Here is a 15,784-nt window from a genome sequence, read left to right as displayed (position 1 = left end):
CAACAGTTTCACATCTTAGAATAGTGAAGGGTTTGAAGAAATAGGTCCAGATATACATTTGCACTGGATCTCAATCAGCTGGGGAACATGGAGCCATATGGCAAGATCCTGTTACATTAACATTTTGTCCCAGGCAGGAACTGCCACTTGTCTCTTTACCCAGAAAGTGTAAATACAGCCATAAAGAAAGGAAGGTGAGAAGACAGGCTATTGAAGCTTGGCAAGGCTTGGGAAGATTGCATGAAGACTCAGTTTATGGCTAACCCATTTCTAAAAAGGAGCTCAAGAACCCCAGTGAGCTCATTAACCTGAAAATGAGGAGATCATAGTTTTTCATTATATCAGAATCTATACTATACATCCCAACCCTTTATAGAGGTAGGTGGTCAAATCACATAGTAAATCCTTAACAGAAAAAGATTTGTTTTAGGAGATTTGCACTTTCTCCCGGATTTTCTTGCTACAGATCTGCCCAATCCAGCAGCTATCCTAAACACTGCACATCTAGGGGCGCCTGGGTGGCTTAGTCGGTTGAGCGTCCGACTTTCGCTTAGGTCATGATCTCGCGGTTCGTAGGTTTGAGCCCCGCGTCGGGCTCGCTCTGTGCTGACTGCCAGCTCAGAGCCTGGAGCCTGTTTCAGTCTGTGACTCCCTCTCTCTCTGACCCTCCCCTGCTCACGCTGTCTCTCTCTGTCTCCTAGAAATAAATTAAAAAAAACATTAAAAAAAAAAAAGAAACATTGCACATCTAATGCTCACATAGGCAGGCAGGCATCTAGTTGAACTTGTAACTTCTTGGAGCAGGAAGATAGGGAAGGCACCAGTAAGTTTGTTCTCTGGCATTTAATGGTGTGAATATTCTACCACCCAAAGACTTTTTATTGTGCCATTGTGGTTGCGGGAAACCTAGAAGGCATTGTGCATTTGACTACACAGTAAGAAAAAGGAATTCTTAAAATGAGAGAATACTGCTAACATGAAAGCAAAACTGAGCTTAATATCTAGAACCATGATAGAGAATATGAAGTGGTATTTTTAAAAGAAAGAGAATGCGAAGCCATTAAATTTAACGTCCAAGGTCACACACCAGTCACTGACAAAGCAGATAACCTAATACACGCTCTTTTTGCCTTTCTACATTCAATCCAATTTTAAGATGGATCGAAACGGAGTCAAGTCACATTCAGCATTTCAAGGAATAAGACTTTCATCATGTCCTCAGAAAGGTAATTTCAGTCTAATAGATTTCATTAGACTGAATTTTAGCTTGAAAGCCTTTCTGCAAGCACAGCTATGGAGTGAAGTACAACATAGTTAAAGATGTTCCCCCAGTAACCTGCCTATACTTAGCATCGTCTCATTATTTCTAGTTATGCTCCTTTGGACCACCCTGAAGTACCGTGCTCTTACTTGATGTTTACATCCTTTCAATGACTTGAATTCATTTAATAAAATCTACAGGAGGTTGAGACCTTTCTTACTATGTTAGCATATTTAGCCTCTGGGGAATGTCTGCTTTCACATAATTATGCACAGATTTCATATTTATACAAATATTTTGTGCCTGCAGGGAGGTAAGATGAATCTCATGAATATTCATCAGTGCTGTTTCTTCTAGTAAGACATAAACATCTTTCTCTGTGGATACTATGCACTAGGATATCTATATATACCCCCCCCCAACAATTCATGGTTTGTTTGCATAAAACTGAGGAGATTTAGGGACTGCCAAAGCAGACATTTGTTTTCCCAGGTACCACAATATTCTCACCCCTCCATCCAAATGATTCAATAGTATTCCTCAGATTCAAATCTGCAGGATTATATCATTTTCTCCATTTATATGTAGAACTATTTTTATTACTTCTATACATGATATAAAACAAAGTATAGAATTCCATAGAATTCTAGATACATAATATGAGAAAGATGGAGCTTCAAACTGTAGTGGAAAGGAGATAGCAGGGACAAGGCACTTCATTCTCTTTATGCCATGGCGTCACAATACGCTCTTCTGCATGCTCAGACTTCAAATTGTAGTAGTAAATAAAAGGCTCGTGGAAGTACTTCTGGAATGGGATCTAGAAAAACTCTAAGCAATTTCCTGAGGTATCTGAGCTACAAGCTACAGAAACATCTCCAAGGGCCCACATGGACAACTTGGTGGGCCATAGATATGTGATTGCCAACTCGGAGAGATAAAATGGGCAGCAGAGTCACAGAGGGGAGGGATTCTCTTTTTTTTTTTTTAATTTTTAATGTTTACTTCTGAGAGAGAGAGACAGAGAGAGGCAGAGTGAGCAGGGGAGGGTCAGAGAGAGGGAAATTCATAATCTGAAACAGGCTCCAGGCTCAGAGCTGGCTGTTAGCACAGAGCCCGATGCGGGGCTCGAACCCACAAACTGTGAGATCATGAACGAAGTCAGACACTTAACCAACTGAGCCACCCAGGCACCCTGGAGGGATTTCTCTTCTGAGGAGAGACCAAAGGAAGAGAAAGAGAGGCTGTGGAAATGTAGGATTGCATTCAGACAAGAGAAAAACCATGGACTGGGGAATAGAAAAAAATGGACAAAGAACCAATTTCTAGCTCATTCCAGGGTTGTGGGGCTTTCTTCGGACTGGGGCCTGCTGCCTTGTTCCCATACCTGAGGAGGAAGGGATCCAGTCCTGGGCTGGGTAGCGAGCTCAGAAGCACAGTTGGAGAAAGCAGTCCCCTCCCTTGAGTGATGTGGGAAGAAGGCATACAGCCTCCAAGGACAAAAGACCTTGCAGTCTCCCACCAGCCAGAAACCCTTTGTCAGCTGACTGGGCAGATTGGCTCTACCCTGGAACCAGAGTGCACAGAGCAGGATCCTTTAAAACATAGGGATTTGAATCCCAGCCAAGCACCTGGGAGGCACAAGAGACTCTGGAACAGAACAAACTGGCCTGCTCATACCCAAGTGGCACTGTGAGGACAGCCTGAACATAGTGCTTTGAGTCACCCAGTCCGGGGAGGAGAGAATGGAGCATTGCCATTTTTCCTCTCCATCACCAACAAGGTGGGGCTTCAGGGAACAGAAAATGGGTCCACAGTGGAGGCAGGATCTGCCTACACCAAACCACGCCCTTCCATGCCTGGTCACTGAGTATCTAACCAAGCAAGATTGACATTGACCAAACTAGATGTCCCCTCTTTCAGAACAGCACAGCTACCAGTTCCAAGGCAAATTCATATTTTATGATTACACACCCACACACACTTCCTTTTCTTCCTCTTATTTCTTTCCTTCTTTATTTTGGTTTTTCTGATTGTTGGTTTGTTTAAGCAGACATTTTTAATCTATTGTTTTTCACCTCTTCTGTATCTTCTCCTTTATTTTCCTCTCTTGTGTGCTCATTCACCTCTCTGATTTCTCTTTGTATGGGATAAGTCTTCTTCCACCATCACCCCCCTTTTTAAAATTTTTCCAGGGTTACTTCAATGAATAACTCAATGTACACTTGATGGAAGATCCAAACCACTACAAGTAGGGAGACAAAGCAACCAGACTCACAACAGAGAGCACACAACACACTCCAAAAACACCTCCTGAAGGGCCAGGCCCTGGACAGTGTAGAACCCCTTTTTAATTTGGTGGTGCTCACAGGTGCAGGATGCATAACAAGCTATTAAAACATGTAAAGGACAGAAAACTAGCCCAAAATGATGAAATGAAAGAATTCTCTTCCAAAAAAAATTTAAGAAATGACATCAAGAGAATCAATCAAAACAGATATAAACAATGTATCTGATCATAAATTAAGCATAAAAGTCATAAGATTGATAGCTAGGCCTGAAAAAAAAAAAACATTGAAGATATCAGAGAATCTATTGCTGCAAAGATCAAGGAACTAAGAAATAGTCATGACAAATTAAAAATGCTGTAAATGAGATGCAAAGTAAACTAAATCCAATGACAGCAAGGATGGAGGAAACAGGAGAGTAGGTGAAAAAGAAAATTATGGAAAATAATGAAGCTGAGAGAAATAGATATTAGACAAGAGGAGAATTAGAGAAGTGATTCAATGAAGCATAATAGTATCTGTATCATAGGAGTTCCAGAAGAAGAGAAAGATTTACTTGAACCAATTATAGCTAAGAACTTCCCTAATCTCAGGAAGAAAGCAACATCCAAATCCAGAAGGCACAGAGAACTCCCTTAAGATTTAACAAGAATAGGTCTTCTCAATGGCGTATCATATGAAACTGGCAAAATAAAGACAAAGAGAATTCTGAAACCAGTGAGGGACAAATGGGCCTTAACCTACAAGGGTAGACACATAAGGGTAGTAGCAGACCTGTCCACGAAACTTGGCAGGCCAGAAGAGAGGGGCAGGAAATATTCAATGTGCCAAACAGGAAATATAGGCAGCAAGAATCCTTTATCTAGCAAGGCTGTCATTCAGAACAGAAGGAGAGATAAAGGTTTTCCCAGGAAACAAAAACTGAAGGAGTTCATGACCACTAAACCAGCCCTCCAAGAGATCCTAAGGGCAACCTGTGAATGGAATGCTGTAAAGACTACAAAGGACCAGAAACATCACCATAAGCAGGAAGCCTATTGATAACACAATGACACTAAATCCAGATCTTTCAATAATAATTCTGAATATAAATGTACTAAAATGATCCAAAAGACATAGGGTATCAGAATGGATGATAAAAAAGAAAAAAAAACAAAAAAAAAAACAAGATCCATCTATATACTGGCTACAAGAGGTTCCTTTTAGACTAGAAGACATCTTCAGATTGAAAGCGAGGAGATGGGGAACCATCTATCATGCTGCTGGAAGTCAAAAGAAAGCTGGAGTAGCCATACCTATATCAGACAAACTAGATTTTAAACTCAAAGCTGTAACAAGAGATGAAGAAAGGCATTATATCATAATTATGGGTCTATCCATCAAGAAGAACAATTATAAGTGTTTATGCCCTCAAACTTGAAAGAACCAACATATATAAAATCACAAAGATAAGCAATCTCCTTAATAAGATTACAGTAATTGCAGGTGACTTTAATACTCCACTTACATCAAGTGGAGAGATCATCTAGCCAGAAAACAAACAAACAAACAAACAAAATCAATAAAGAAACAATGGCCCTGAATGATACACTGGATCAGATGGACTTGATATATTCAGAACTTTTCATCCAAAAGCAGAATATATAGATTCTTCTCGAGTGCACATGGAACACTCTCCAAGTTAGATCACGTACTGGGTCACAAAACAGCCCTCAAAAATAAAGAGAAAAAAGAAAAAAAGAATTGAGGTCATACCATGCATATTTGCAGATTACAAACAAGGCTATGAAACTTGAAATCAACCACAAGAAAACATTTGGAAAGCTTCCAAATGCATGGAGGTTAAAGAACATCCTACTAAAGAATGAATGGGTCAACCAGGCAATTAAAGAAAAAATTAAAAATATGGAAGCAAATGAAAACACGACAGTCCAAACCCTTAGAGATGAAGTAAAGGGAGTCCTAAGAGGAAAATACATTGCAATCCAGGCCTATCTCAAGAAACAAAAATCCCTAATAAAAATTCTAACAGCACTCTTAAAGGAACTAGAAGCAGAATAGCAAAGAAACTCCAAAGCCAGCAGAAGAAGAGAAGTCAAAGTTTAGAGTAGAAATAAACACTATAGATTCTAAGAAAAACAACAAAACAGATGAATCTAAGAGCTAGTTTTTTGAAAAAGTGAACATAATTGATAAACCCCTAGCCAGACTTCTCAGAAGGAAGAGAGAACCCAAATCTGTAAAATCACGAATGAAGTTAGACCTATCACAACAAACCCCTCAGAAATACAATTATCAGAATACACTATGAAAAATTATATGTCAGCAAGCTGAAAACTCTGGAATAAATGGACACATTTCTAGATACCAACACACTCAAATGGGAAGAAATAGGAAATTTGAACAGAACTGATTCAATTTCTTTGCTGGTATGGATATAAAAAATTTCCCCAGAAATAAGAGTCATGGGCTATACAGCTTCCTGGGGGAATTCTATCAGACATTTAAAGCAGAGTTAATACCTATCTCAAGCTGTTCCAAAGTATATAAGTGGAAAGTTTCTGGATTCAATCTATGAAGCCAGCATTACCTTGCCTCCAAAACCAAAGATCCCACTAAAAAGAATTACAGGCCAATATCCCTAATGAACATGGAAGCGAGAATTCTCAACAAGACACTAGCAAATCAAATTCAGAGATACATTAAAAGAATTATTCACCGTGATCAAGTGAGATTCATTCCTGGGCTAAAGGACTGGTTCAATATTTGCAAGAAATCAATGTGATACATCACACTAATAGAAGAAAGGATAAGAACCATATTATCCTGTCAATAGATGTATAAAAAAGAATTTGACAAAATATAACATTACCCTCAAAGTCGGGATAGAAGGAACATACTTTATCATATAAGCCATATATGAACAGCCCACAGCTAATTATCATCCTCAGTGGGGAAAACTGAGAGCTTTCCCCCTGTGATCAGGAACACAACAGGGATGTCTACTCTCACCACTGTTGTTTAAGTGTTGGAAGTCCTAGCATCAGCCATCAGACAACAAAATGAAATAAAAGGTGTCAAAATTGGCAGAGAAGAAGTCGAAAAAGTCACTTTTCACAGACAACAGGATACTCTACATGGCAAGCCTGAAAAACTTCATCAAAAACCTGCTAGAATGGATACATGGTTTCGGCAAAGTCTCAGGATACAAAAATCAATGTTCAGAAATTGGTTGCATTTCTATACACCAATAATGAAGCAAAAGAAAAGTCAAGAAATTGATTGCATTTACAATTGCCCTGAGAACCATAGAATACCTAGGAATAAACCTGTCCATAGAGGTAAAATATCTGTACACTGAAAACTATAGAAAACTTATGAAAGAAATTGAAGAAGACACAAAGAAATGGAAAAACATTCCATGCTCATTGGTTGGAAGAATATTATTAAAATGTCAGTACTTCCCAAAGCAATCTAAACTTTTAGGGCAATCCCAATCAAATTTGCACTGGCATGCTCCTCAAAGCTGGAACAATCAATCCTATATTTTATATGGAACCACAAAAGACCCTGAAGAGCCAAAGTAATATGGAAAAAGAAAACTGAGGCAGGAGGCATCACAATCCCAGTCTTTAGCCATAATCATCAAGACAGTATGGTATTGGCACAAAAACAGACACATAGGCCAATGGAATAGAGAAACCAGAAGTGGACCCACAGATGTATGGTCAACTAATCTTTGACAAAGCAAGAAAGAGTATCCAGTGGAAAGAGACCAAATGTCCATCAACTGATTAAAAAAAAAAAAAAAAAAGATGTAGTTTATGTGTACAATGGAATACTACTTGGCAAGGGGAAATAATGAAATCTTGCCGTTTGCAACAATGTGGATGGAAATGGAAGGTGTTATGCTAAGTGAAATAAGCCAGTCAGAGAAAGACAGATACAATAGGTTTTCACTCATAGAACCTAAGAGACTTAACAGAAGAACATAGGGGAAATGATGGGGAAAAATAGTTGCAGACAGAGAGGGAGGCAAACCGTAAAGAGACTCTTAAATACAGAGAACAAATGAGGGTTGATGGGGGTATGAGGGAGAGAGGAAAATGGGTGATGGGCACTGAGGGAGCACTTGTTGGGATGAGCACTGGGTGTTATATATAAGCAATCAATCATGGAATCTATCCCTGAGGCCAAGAGCACATTGTATACCCTGTTAGCTAACTTGATAATAAATTATATTTAAAAATAAAATAAACAATTTCCCTTACATAATAACATTGTTCACATGAAGAGTTATCCATTTATGGGTTTGTTTTGAGAATCAAGTATACTATAACTATTTTAGGCTCTGGAAATACAGTAAAGAACAAAACAGATAAAGCCACTATTCTGAAGGGGCTTATATTCTAAAGGAAGAGATACGGAACATTGAAAAAATGCATTAAAAATGGATGAATGAATATATAAAGGTGAGCACTATGAAGACCTGATAATTTTAGAAAACTATTCATCACACATGTTAATACACTTGTCACAGATTTTATACCCATGTATCATATTTCATAGGTTATAAAGTATATTGTTTTAGTCTTTTTTTAATGTTTATTTTTGAGAGAGAGGGACAGACGGATGGGCAGAGGGAGGAACAGACAGAGACACACAGACACAGAATCTATAGGAGGCTTCAGGTCCTGAGTGGTCAGCACAGCGCTGGAACTCACAGCTGTGAGATCATGACCTGAGCCAAAGTCAGATGCTTAACCGACTGAGCCACCCAATTTCCCTATATTGTTTTATTCTTAATACCATGGTCTTTAGTGCAAGTACTAGCACTTCAAATATATGGAAAAAAATAATAAGAATACATCACTTGCCCCTAAATCACATAGCTAGTTTACAGCAGAATTTGAGTTTAATCTACAGTAATGGAGTTCAACTTCAGATTTTTCCCACTACACAGGCCATGATCTCAGGTGGTGGTTCCTCTGCTCACCCATTTTATCAGGATTTTCAGCAAAGTGAACTGGAGAAGGTCAGAATATAACTTGAGGATAAAAGGAACCTTCTAACCAGAAGGTTCTAGATTAAACATTAACTTGCAGGAGGGATTTAAGCACAGCAAGAAAATTGCAGACTACCTGGACACTATTTAGGTTAATATTGGGGGGGGGGAACAGTTAGGAGGAATAGAAACAGTATTCTTCCCTAGAATAGAGAAAGGGAAAGTGGGTGGTTATTTTGGTGAGAAGTTGAAAGAAAATCTAACATTAAGAAGTTAGAAGAAGACTGAATCCAGGCTTCCGTCTAGTTTAGTCCAACCCAGCTAATGCAAATAGAATGGAAGGCCCTATCCAGGAATAAAGACTGGGCATTTTCCTTAGGGGGAGTGAGAGCGAGAGAGAGAGCGAGTGTATGTGTGTGTGTTCTCTTACAGAAGGAATAGGGGATAGGATCCCTATCCTATAGGGAGGGGGTGGTGTGGTGGTGAATAAGGGTACTTTACAAAGGGCTAAGACAAAGAAAGAAGCTTAGAAATGCTCCAGACCATCTGGAGAAACTGACCTAGGTGGGCTGTTGCTTTTATAAAACACATTTACAGCCACAGAGTGCCTGCACAGGTTTCTCTGGGCCCTTTGCTCCTGGGAGCAGGTCATTAAAATGAGGATGAAGGACTTTCTTTCCCCAAAGTTCTTATCTTCCCAAGTGGCAGAGATGCAGTAATTTGTGAATGTTGGTGTGTGTGAGCCCTCTTCCGGAGCACCATTAAACCAAAAGTTCACTCCATTGGCCACCAGCTTAGAGAGAAATTAGAGAAAGCTCTGAAACCATTTGGTCAGTTCTAACCCGCTGGCTGTGGTGCCAACTATGGCTGTGGTCCCTGCTTTCCCCCTTCACTTGAAGGCTCTTGTAGAGGTGGTGGTTAAAATTATGAAAACTGAATACTACTTCTTCCCTAACAACAGTGAGTTTCTGCCTCTTGATTCAGAGCTCTTTTTTTCCTTTTAGTTTCTAATACAGCAATGCCATTACTTAGAGAGCCACCTTGAAAAACAAAGCTTTCTCTAGCAATTCTGAGAGTAGTTCTCTTAGATTTCTTAGTCTTAGCATGTTCTTTATCCATTCACATGAAAAACACCTTAAGGTTACAAATAGTTTTCAAATAATTCCCCCACAAGGTCTTTGAAGATATTCAAATCCTTTTAAATCTGAAGCCACCCTGAAAAAGCATGCAGAGAAAAATGGACTAGATGATTCACTGGAATAAGCCTTTTCCATCTCTACAAAAAAGGGTTTGTTATGAGAACAATGACAAATCTGCCGGGCTGTTCCTTTAAAAAAGAATAATGAGATGTTGAATATATCCCTCTAACCTCAGCTGCCCTTTAGGAAACCCGGAGAAAGATAAATACTTGTAACAAGAACATAGACCTTAGATCTAAAGACTAAATGTTCGTACTCTTTGTTGGATGGACAATAGGTTATGCCCTAAGAGAAGTCATAAGATTTTTTTTTAGATTTAATATTGTTTTATCAACACCTATGATACTTTGCAGTCTCAGAAGTTAAATATTTCTGAGTTAAATCAGAAATAGAAAGCTAGACTCTAGCTTCTAGTAAGCTAGAAGTTAATATTCTAGGAAGTTAGTTGAAGGACTTAGAGTGACCAACTTCATTTAGATGAACCTCTAATAAGGTAAATTTTAAGTAGACATTGAAAAGAAGTGGTACAATAAAAACCAACCATATCAGCTACCCTGTCCTCCGTCTTTACATTTGACTTTCCCATTAAAATCTAAAAGGATAGTTAGTACTCCAGGCAAGGAGCAAACCTATTCTTTCTAGTGAAGTACATACATACTTATTTGAAAACAGCGAAGATACTCAAAGATACTCAACCATCAAAAAATCTTCTGGAAGCATAAATCCCACATCACATATTTGTCCTGAAAGCTACAGGCAGCTAAGAGTCCAAACATTTGGACATTTTAAAAGGTTGTAGCCATGACCCTGAAACCAACCATAAGAATCAGATTACAGGGGTGCCCGGGTGGCTCAGTTGGTTGAGCATCTGACTTTGGCTCAGGTCATGATCTAACAGTTGGGGATTTCAAGCCCCACATCCATTCTACTGACAGCTTGGAGCTTGCTGCAGATTGTGTCTCCCTCTCTCTTTGCCCCTCTCCCACTCATGTTCATTGTCATTTTCATTCTCTCATTCTCTCTCAAAAAAAAAAAAAAAATGAAAGAACATTTAAGAAAGAATGACGAGATCCAATAGTGCTAAGAAAACAAGTTTTCAAATTAGAAAGCAATTTCTTTTCCTCTCCTGTGAGTGTACTGATGTAGAACATTGGTGGAGAAGCAACTAGAACAAAATACCATAAACTGGGTGGCTGGTAAACAATTAGCATTCACTGCTCAGTCCTTGAGGCTGAAAAGTCCAAAATCAAGGCACCAGCAGACTCCATGTCCAGTAAGTGATCGCTTCCTGGTTTACAGATGGCAGCTTTGCATCCTGTCTTCATAAGATGAGCAAGGAGAGAGAGGGATGGAAGCCCTCTGGGACCTGCTTCATAAAGGCACAATTTCCATTTATGAATGCTCTACCCTCATGACCTAATCAACTCCCTGGGACCCCACCCTCTAAATATCATCACATTGTGAATTAGGTTATCAAGATATGAATTTGAGGGACATAAACCTTCATTCTTAGCAGCTAGTATGAGATTTCTGCTCCACGAAGTTCTCAGGGACAGATTCTTCCTGATCACCATTTTACCTTTCCTAGGTGGTGGCATTCATTATTTTTTATTTTGAGATTAGGCCATCTAGAGGCCAAGCAACAAAATTGAGGGGGGATGAGAAAATTACAAACCGTATGTACAGATATTTTATACAAAGGCTCTCAGAAGTTGTACATGACATTCTATTTACATATGGTCATACAGAAATGTCACAATGGAGGTTAGGACAGCTTTCTCCTGGCCTTAAATATGCCTAGCTAATTCTTCTGTGACTAAGAGATGGAACTGTAAATAATTTCTGCACCTGACCTAAAATCTGAGTAGTGGAGAACCTGTTAATTTAGATCCTCAGGACACTGAAAAGACCAGCTTCTTTGTTACTAAAAGTTGAAACAGTTTGAATAATGCTGTGAGGAATAGTTTGAACAGAAGATTACACTTAAAAACAAGATTTGCAAGCATCTTCTGCTGAGAATACTTTGCCATCTCAATGGAACGTTCCAGACAATGGAAGCCATCTTAGTTACAAAAATCAGATTAAGAAAGTTGCCTTACCATCTAAACCCATTACTACAAGTAGCATAGTCCTCACAACTGTTTACCTTAGATACATGTAGGATTACACTTCTCCATTCTTTGTGGAATTAGGTGTGGATGAGAAACTTTCTGTGAGCAATAAAACAGGAATAGAATTGCACAATTTCTTAACAGAATCATCAAAACCAGTTAATGGTTCAGTATATTCCCGTGTTCCTACACTGATTATCCTGGAGGCATGTGTTTAAAAACCAACTCTGCCAGCCCAGGTCTCTAAGTGACTACAGTGATGAGTTTCCTGCCAAACCTTCCCTACCCCCCAAGTGGCTGAGATTTTAGATGGTCTCTTTTTACCTTATGCTGGTGGATACAGATCTCTTCGAGGGATATTACATGATGGTGAAGGGGAATGGACTAAACTCAGAAGTCAGTCAAAGGCCAGAGTAGTTTAAGAATTATGTGCAGTTATGGTTTGGCTATGGTTAACATGAAGCAGAAGTTGGAAGCCTAGTTATTTTTCCAAAGAAATCATAAGCTTGGCCTTACAAAAATCTCCAAGTTTTCCATTCCTAACACCATCCCTAGACCTTCTAACCTGCACTAGCAGGAAACAAAGAATGATAGCTATGTAGTTCCTAAGAGACAAGATATCTAATGCCCACCTCAGACATAGGAAAGATGAGATGTAATGAAGAACTTCCAAGACAATAGGACAAAGATCCCTTCCAGAAAGCAGAAGGAGACTTTTCCAGGTAGGTTTACAAATCAGTTACTAGTAAGAAAAGCAACTGCTACCTTGGCCCAGCAACCTGGGGACTCTAATGTATGACCCTTTCTCCTCTTAATAGGATGTTTTATGGTAATCCTGTCCCCACTCCACCATGCCATATTGGGAGTCTGGGAGGGAAATTCATCTTTTACCATCTTCCAGACCAAATAAGCTACATCTAAAACATTCCCAAAATGGTTACAATAATACAGACCCTACACCTGGAGGTAGAGGAGACTGAAGTATAGATTCTTTTGGAAAAGTGGTAAGCAGTTCCAGGAGTGGAAATAAGGGGGTGTACAGCAATTTAAGGGGCCAATAGGATGAACGGTGTCAGACTCATACTTGTCCCAGAATTCTGGTCTTCTATTGTAATAAAACACTTTTAACTAAACGTATGTACACCTATAACACTTAAGACCTCAGCATCCATTTCAGCTTCCTTTGCAGCTATAGCAAGATTCCAGAAAATGCAACATAAGTGGAAGTTGAGATTCTGAGGTCTTTCATTAAAAGGCAACTGGTATATACCCTTTACCACCTTCTTCATGCCTTTCTACATCAATGTGCTTAGATAGTATACCATAATCTTGAACTATGAAGACAGAGACCAAATCCACGGATGGTCCCATGGTGACTTAAGGAGCAGCCACTGCTATATGTAAAAGCTCACTGCAGGTATTAGCCATATCATGAAGAAAAAAATTATGTTATAACTTGTAGGTCTCAGACTTCTGTTCTAGAAGTAGAAATGGTCTCCTTGATATGAACACTCAGATTCCTACCAAATTCTGAATCATCACCAGCTTAACATTCCTTGACTTACACTGAAACACAAATGCCTCAAAGTCTTCCAAGAGACTTCAAGAAGTCCCTAGGGTTGGGAAAATCTCATGATCTCAGGACCAAGTCTGTTATTGCTCTTTCATGTAATCTCATCCATTAAGAGGCCCAATAATGGTCTACTATCAAAGCCGTCTTTGAGGGCACAGTCCCACTGTAGATTCTTGGTCTCTCCTTAGTGGAGCCTCTATCTTGTGGTGATTCAGCAACAGCCCTTGTTTTAGGGTAGGTTACAACATTTCAGATTGACTCTGGTATCAAAGGAAAATTTCACTGAACTGGTTGAATGAACAAGCAAGGAAGACAAAGAGGATTGTAATAAGGGATGAAGATGGAGGCAAAAGAGTTTGGCATGGAGGTGATCTAGTGGCAAAGTACACCATGGCACTCAAGGCAAGTTGTTCAATGCCATTAGGCCATCTGTGTTAGATAATTGGCACTTGTTGAAGTTGAGCTCCTACCTTCCACAGAGGCTGGGGAAAGGGGCGTGATCTCCTTGATAGTTACATTTCACAGGGATGGCTTTTAAGTCCTATAGAAAAACATCCCATAGCTGTAAAACTGGCAAGAAGCTGAGCAAAGCTTTAGATCTCAAAAGGAACAGAAGGGAAAATGATGAACAGTTGTAAGTTTTCTAAAATAAATCCTTTAAGAAAAGGTAGGTCGGGGCCTTGAGTCAGGAGGAAACATTTCCATCAGCTAAGTCTCCTCAGTCCATGGATAGGTTCAAAGAGTATATAGATCAAAGAGCCCAAAGGTCTATGACTGATGAATGGATAAAGATGTGGTATTATACATACATACACATGCAGACACACACACGATTATTACTCAGCCATGAAAAAGAATGAAATCTTCCCACTTGTAACAATATGGATGGAGCTGGAGAGTATCATTCTAAGCAAAATAAATCAGAGAAAGACAAATATCATGGGATTTCACTTATACGTGGAATCTAAGAAACAAAACAAGTAAACACAGGGGCATGGGGGGAGAGGCAAAACAGGAAACAGACTCTTAACTATAAAGAACAATGAAGGATTAATGGAGGGAAGGTGGATGAGGTTCAGGGAGAAGATGGGTTAAATGGGTGCTAGGGATTAAGGAGGGCACTTGTTGTGATGAGCACTGGGTGTTCTTTGTAAGTGATGAATCACTAAATTCTATACCTAAAACTAATATTATAAAGTATGTTAACTGGAATTTAAGAAGAGTCCATAGATCTACTTCCACTAAAAACTGACAATTTCGTCAAAGATACAGAAAACAAACAGGAGGTGGTCACATATAATAGGAACAGAGTTTAGTTTGACCTGGAATCTAGAACATGGTTCAATTCAGGTCAGCTCCACAAAACCCTCTCATGATCATTGGGCAAAAGGCTAACCAAGACACATCTTTGCATTAAGAAAGCCAGGAACACAAGGAGACCACCTCAAACAGACATTTTAAGCCTCAATTCTCATTTGTTAACATCCCATCAAATAAGTCATATACTCAAGACCACATTAAAGGGGAAAGCAAATACATTCTTCCCACCTAGATCAAGGAGTGGGGAAGGAGTATTTCTGGAAAATAGTCAATTTACAATAGAAGCCAAGGACCCAAGTTGTACCTCTGTATTTTCTTCAAGGAGAAGAATTAAGTTCTATAAAGAGCTTTGCTGAAGCCCCTAAGCTTCTAATTACGGAGTTCCATTTTTTTTTTTTTTTCCTCAGCTGATCTGAAATTATCTGATCCAATGGAAAAGGAGACCACCGGGTATTTAGGAATTTGTCCTATAAAAGTAAAAAAACTCAATCAGGAGTTTCTGCTTTCCAGAGACAGCACAGGCCAGGGGCTGTTGCTTACACCTTTCCTGTCGGAGTGCTGGCTGATCTAGAGCAAGAACATTGAACATAGGAAGAATTAACCACCCACCACTCCTGAACATGGCCCAATAGCCTGGATTAGATTATCATTCTCTATTGAAAACTTTTAAAAAACGCTATTTAAGCTATTTCTCATAAATGTTAAGTAACTTTAGGAGGCTGTAAGGCTATTGCCGAAATAGTGTAGTGAACCCGCTTCCTTAGAGGCTCAGTAAACAGAAACCAGATCTTTAGTTTTACAGACTCAATACTTGATGAATTGAAAGCAAATTACTTGGCTACTGGTTCTCCTTTGCCCAGTTTTTCAACAAACCTTCCTGTCATCTGATTTGCTATGAGAATTTCAGCAAATGGGATCTCTTCTGTTCATTTACTATTCTTTTTTACTTGATGCCCAGCTGTGTTTCTATGCCTGTTCTTCCCTTTAGCTCAAAATCAAACTGTTTATTTCTTAAGAGCCAGAAACT

General features: G+C 39.2%; 1 pseudogene; it reads right to left on the bottom strand.

The window, feature by feature from the left end:
• LOC120222804 overlaps positions 1-15,784 on the bottom strand; it is a 75,946-nt pseudogene that overhangs the window by 1,125 nt on the left and 59,037 nt on the right.

Source organism: Hyaena hyaena, unplaced genomic scaffold (assembly GCF_003009895.1).
Source record: "Hyaena hyaena isolate Hyena2069 unplaced genomic scaffold, ASM300989v1 scaffold_912, whole genome shotgun sequence".
In the NCBI taxonomy this organism is placed as follows: Eukaryota; Metazoa; Chordata; class Mammalia; order Carnivora; family Hyaenidae; genus Hyaena; species Hyaena hyaena.
The sequence above is the reverse complement of the archived record's forward strand: the minus strand, read 5'-3'. Positions and strand labels throughout refer to the sequence as shown.